General features: G+C 35.8%; 1 long non-coding RNA gene across 1 annotated transcript; it reads right to left on the reverse strand.

Moving 5' to 3' along the window:
• Positions 1 to 290: 290 nt before the first annotated feature.
• On the reverse strand, positions 291 to 5,395 carry LOC134242503 (uncharacterized). The gene is made up of 3 exons (XR_009986870.1): positions 5,355 to 5,395; positions 617 to 646; positions 291 to 536 (listed from the first exon to the last, which is right to left on the reverse strand). It is a non-coding gene; the product is annotated as an uncharacterized LOC134242503 (long non-coding RNA).
• Positions 5,396 to 6,066: the final 671 nt, after the last annotated feature.

Raw genomic sequence — 6,066 nt, forward strand, 5'->3', positions numbered from 1 at the left:
AAATTATGCTAATAATAATTTAGAACCTATTAGAAATAATTGAATATTGATATATACTGTGGTTCCATCAATATTCGTTGAGCACCAATTTTCGTGGATTTCGTTGTTGAGCAGATCCACGAATTCAAATGTTTATTGAATTACGAAATATAACATACGTTTGTGTATGCAATGCTTTTGTCAACGAAATTACGTATCCTCGAAAATGTCTTTTTTACAAAATCCACGAAAATTGATGCCAACGAAAATTAATGAAACCACAGTATTTCAATTTCACAACTTCTTTTCCCTTATAATTTTTAAAATGGAATTCAGTACAAGTTAACGATTGTATCAATGTACAAAAATTTAATTATTTACTATTTATATATAGCACGTAAATGTCAGGATTGTTTTCGGCAGAATTTGATTTGTGTTTTACGCAAAAAAGCCATCAATATATTTCTCCTTCCTTCACTCATGTATTTGTGTTTCTGTCTTCCCCTGGCGCAGATACCTGTTCAACCTCACCATACTCGGCATTGCATCAATTTAAACTGAAATATTTATATAAATTTTATTTCGAATTGTTTAATCCATTTAATAAATTTCCAATTCGCTTCTTTTTAATACATACTTTACATACAAACCTTTCCGTCTTTTCTTCCTAAAATTGAAAAAAAATCAAAAGTCTTTATGTAAGAACATCTAAACAGAGCTACATTTGGATAAAAGGATGAAATAGTTAGATCCAACATACTGAAAACAATGATATAATTCTGTTTATTTTAGGTGATGATAAATTTATGAATACTTTATGAAATGCTATCATTTTGTTAAAAAACATTCTGATTGTACACACAAGTACTCTGAAGTTGATATTATTCAGTGTAACAATCACTATTGCACTTGTAATATAATTTGTATTTCCCGCGTTTTGTCCCTATGCTTATTATACCCATAAGTCCCTGCAAAATAGCTTAGCCGACCAGAACAATTGAGGCCTGGTCATTCCCGGCAGAGAAACGTAGCTGCAGACACGTTTTTTTAAGCAGCTAGTATATGTTAATAGCCATACAAGCTTTATCTTGACACTGGCACGGAGACAGGTCCGTGGTAAGTATTTACTTATGATATTATGATATTATTTGCTTTGTATATAGTTTTTATTTCAAAGGCAAATTTATTATTGAGTACAACTTCGTTCTTATTTCTTAACTTGGCCAGCTCTCACCATTTTACCTGTTGTTCACTCAGGTGTGACGGTTAGCGAGAGTGTTCGAGTGGCTGTTGTATAATATCGATAACGTTTAAAGTTCTCATTGTTAAATGTTCGCTATTTTCTTGTACTCAGTTTTGTTACTTTGTGTAGAATATTTTGTCCATTTAAATTTTGTTTTAAATGTCTGGGCGGAAGTCAATGACCGGAAGTTGAAAGTAAGGTGCGCCATATTGGCAATAAATTGTTTTGACTTTTGTTAACTGGTTACCATTACACTTAATATTTTTTTTTGATTATTTTTTATATTGAGAATGAATAGCCAAATATATATAGTGGTATTGGCAAACATGTGTAGTGAAACATGTGATTTATAAATATGCATCATTGTAGCGTCATGGATATTGGTATGACCTGTGCTTGATACATAGACTGAGCTGAGGGGATCATTGTGACGGCGAAAGGTTCCAGGGACTAAGGCCCGGAAGAGTGCTGTGCGTGGATCCATATAATTGTTGGTGAACGGATAACAGATAAGTCTATCCAAGAAACTTTGAGTTAGCGCTTTATAAGAAAAGGCAAACTTTTGATTTCATTCCTGCATCGAGGATGAGGATGATGTTGATGATGATGGTCGTGATGATGATGAGGATAATCTATGATCTGTGAACATGTTTGGCATTAATAACTTAATTAGATACCCGGGGTGATTGGCTGATTAATGAATTTGTTAATTGGGTAATTGTTGATTACCAATTTTTTTTTCTTTGTTTGATTGTTTAATAGTGAGAAAGAGGGTGTGAATTTGTGTGCGGTAGTTTTTGTGAGATCTTTGTTATTATTATTATTTTTTCTTGTAAATAAGTTTATTAAACTTATTGAACTTGTGTGATTCTTGGAGATAGCCAGCTTGACCACGTGACATTTGGTGGCAGCGGTGGGATTGCTGACCCTCTCCAAATTACACATTTTCACTAAGTAGGTGTAGGTTTGCCAAGTAGTTGTAAATACGTTAGGTTAGTTGTAGTAGTTACTCTTGGGATTCCTGTATAGTTACACAGAGGTAAGTGAAAGTATGGTTCTCCCTTACGTAGGTTAAAGGTAAAGTGACGTTAGACATATTTGTTAATTAGAAAGAATATCATTCTTGGATTATTAAAGTTTGGTAAGCTGGCTCAGTACTTATAGGCACGATGACAACCATCAAGGAGATGAAGGAACTCTTGGAAGTTGGGACGCAAATGGGACTCAAGAATGCAGAACTTCAACAGTTTGTGAACAATGAACAGGTAAGACTTAAAGACGAACGTGAGAAAGATCGTGCAGAACGTATGGCTAAACGTTAGCGTGAATATCAGCTGGAACTGGAATCCATGAAGGAACAGAACGCTGAGGCTGAACACAAGAGGAAAATTGAAGAGATGGAAATAGATCACAGATTTCAAATGATGGCAGCAGAGAGATCACATAAAGTTCTTGAGTCAACTTCGCTACATCATACTGAAACACAACAACCTGTTAGAGGACCAAAATTACCAGCGTTTGATGAGGCAAAAGACAACATCGACGCGTACATACAGCGATTTGAAAGATACGCTATCTCACAGCAATGGCAAAGACAAAATTGGGGAGCTCACTTGAGTGCACTTCTAAAAGGAAAAGCGTTGGATGTGTTCGCTAGATTTCCACCAGACAGTGCGTTGGACTTTGATGAACTTAAGAAAGCACTGATGAAACGGTTTGACATGACTGAGGATGCATTTAGAAAGAAATTCAGATCTTCAAAACCTAATGGTAGTGAAACCTTTATTCAGTTTTCAACTAGACTTGAAAGTTACATGGAACGATGGATGGAGTTATCGAAAACAGTTAAGACATATGAAGGACTAAAAGACTTGATGTTACGTGAACAATTCATTTTGTGTTGTAACAAAGAACTTTCCTTATTCTTGAAGGAACGAATTCCTCCTTCTATTCAGGACATGGCCAGATATGCTGATCAGTATGTTGAGGCGAGAACAACTTGTTCATCAGCTATTACACAATGACCAATCTTCGACAAGAAAGTTTCCTTTGGAAAGCAATTATCTTTTCCAAGTTCTAGTGAAGGAACCAAAACAAGTGGTGGAATCAAGTGTTTTAATTGTGATAAATATGGACACAAGCAGTTTGATTGCCCTTCGAGGAAGTCCTCAGCAATTAAGACAAACACACAGGAAAAATCTGATAGACCACAGAAACCTTCTAAACCTTCATTTGTTGTTGAGACACGCAGTCAACTGAAGAAGAAGCAGTTGCCTTATAAACCATTGAGGGTTCCTGAAACTCTTCAAGATGTGTCACGTGATGAGATGTTAAGTGAACAGACGAAAGACGATTCGCTAAGCAAGAGTTGGGACATTGCTAAACAAGGGACAGTAAAGGAGATCGGTGATGGAGGTTCAACCAGGATGTTTATACGGAAGCAATTACTCTACAGAGAATTCAGTAGTCCAAAGGTGTCAAATGGAAAGACGTATCGACAGTTGATGGTTCCAAAGAAGTATAGACCAATGGTTATGAAGATGGCCCATGAATGTCTTATGGCAGGACATTTAGGTGTTAAAAAGACTACAGACAGAATACTAGCAGAATTCTTTTGGCCAGGAGTACAAGCAGATGTCAGGCGATTTTTTCGTTCGTGTGACGTATGCCAACGAACAATACCTAAGGGAAGAGTACCTGCAGTTCCTCTTGGACAAATGCCCATGATATCAGAACCATTTCAACGCATAGCTGTGGATATTGTTGGTCCGCTTCAGCCAGTTACAGACAGAGGGAATCGATATATCCTCACTATCATAGACTATGCGACCAGGTATCCAGAAGCTGTGGCACTTAAAGGAATCGAAACAGAACGAGTTGCAGAGGCGCTTGTAGACGTTTTCAGCAGAGTTGGTGTTCCATCGGAAATGCTTACAGACCAGGGATCGCAGTTTACATCTGAGGTTATGAAGGAAGTTAGACGATTGCTGTCACTCAAACGCCTAACTACAACGCCGTATCATCCGATGTGCAACGGCCTTGTCGAAAAATTCAACGGTACATTAAAGCAGATGCTCAAGCGCATGTGTGCTGAACGCCCGAGTTTCTGGTTGACACTATCTATGTGGTTTTTGGAGACCACGTCTTCCAACAATCTATTAGAATTTCCATGGGTACCAATTGCGCCCTGTTATTGCGTTGTAGACCTATTTTTGTATTCATATGAAAGAGAATTTATGCAAATCTTATACATGAAAAGAAGACAACACTCGCTATGGCCTACATTCCGACATTTAAATATGTCGACGACGACGTATTGTCATTTTACAAAGGTTATAATATCTCCATTATTATGTGATACGATATATATCACAGTAACCTCAAAATAAAAGATACCAAAGAGGCTGACACATCTAATTCATATATTTAGATATGTTACTTGAGAAAATCAACTTTTCAATCGTCAACTTCCCTTACTTATGCAGTAATATACCTTCATCGCCTGCATATGGTGGCAGGGGCATCATCTCTCAGTTAATTCGATACGCAAGGACATGCTTTACGTACGAACAATTTTTTAAACGAGGCAAGTTTTTATGAAGAGGTTGCTGGAACAATACTTTCAGCAGTCTCGTTTAAGATAATCATTTCGTTAGTTCTATGGTCGATACAATGACTTTGTCAGCAAATGCAATTTATCCTAAAGCCAACTGCTGACTACACCATACTATATTACCAATGAATTGTCGACGTATTTTATCGGTATTTTCCGAGCATGACAAGGAGCACAAGGTAGGTGTGTTCGGTCAGCAGGGGATGCTCACTCCTCCATGGCACCTGATCCCACCTCTGATGTTTCGGAGGTCCGTGTTTGCTCTGCTCCTATTTTGTAATGTTTATTGGATTTTTGAGCTTGAAAACTGTTCGTTATATTTCATGCTGATAGATTAGGAATTGCTGTCAAATAATCCCTAGTCATTGTCTTAAAAGTATTCTTACAAGTATAAAGATGTGGTGCAATTTAAACATCAACATCATATCTCTATTTTGAGAAATTTGGAAATCTGAATAAAAATTTATTCCTATTAAAATATGGTCTGCAAATAAAACTCCTTTTATTTAATTTACCTACCTGCACAGAATTAGATCCGGGCTATAAATATTCTTTTATTTTTATTTCTTTTATTTCCTTGTACAGTATGCATCTCGTTGCTCTCCCTTTAAAATAAACACTAATGAAAGTTAAAATATTAGTGTATACGGTCAGAAATACAATAATGGCATGACACATAAAATACAAAAGATAAAAACGCAGTGGCCCTGTGTCAGATTTCTTTCGGTTTTTTTTAAAGGACATTGGCAAGGTTCCTGGCTTTCGTATAGAAATTTTCAAGAACTTTTAAACAGGTTAAATGGTACCAAACATGTTTAAATTTGAGTTACTTCCCTTTGCATTTAATTTTCATTCATAATGGTCAAGAGACTGGTTGATTGTTTCTATCATCTCATTTAGTTTATTGGAAACAAATTGTCATAAAAATATTGGCATGGCTTTAATATTGATTTTTTTTATTCGTAGTAACTAAATGGTGCCTTTTTCAAATGATTTATAGAACCGTTCTCATCCGGTCTACCTAGATTTCACCATCTAAGTCACATCTTTTTATATACTTACTTACCGGGCTGTTTGTTCCTTTTGTTTCCCTAGGAATTAAAACATTATTTCAAAAGACGTTAAAATTGAAGATTAACGTCATTATCAAGTAAATATATATGCATAAAATTAAATTCAGTAACATTTAGTCTAGATTGATTTTTACTATAAAATATATTAGTTAAAAAGA

The sequence above is a fragment of the Saccostrea cucullata genome, unplaced genomic scaffold (genome assembly GCF_032062105.1).
Source record: "Saccostrea cucullata isolate Sc308-1 unplaced genomic scaffold, CSIRO_AGI_Scuc_v1 ctg21909, whole genome shotgun sequence".
In the NCBI taxonomy this organism is placed as follows: Eukaryota; Metazoa; Mollusca; class Bivalvia; order Ostreida; family Ostreidae; genus Saccostrea; species Saccostrea cuccullata.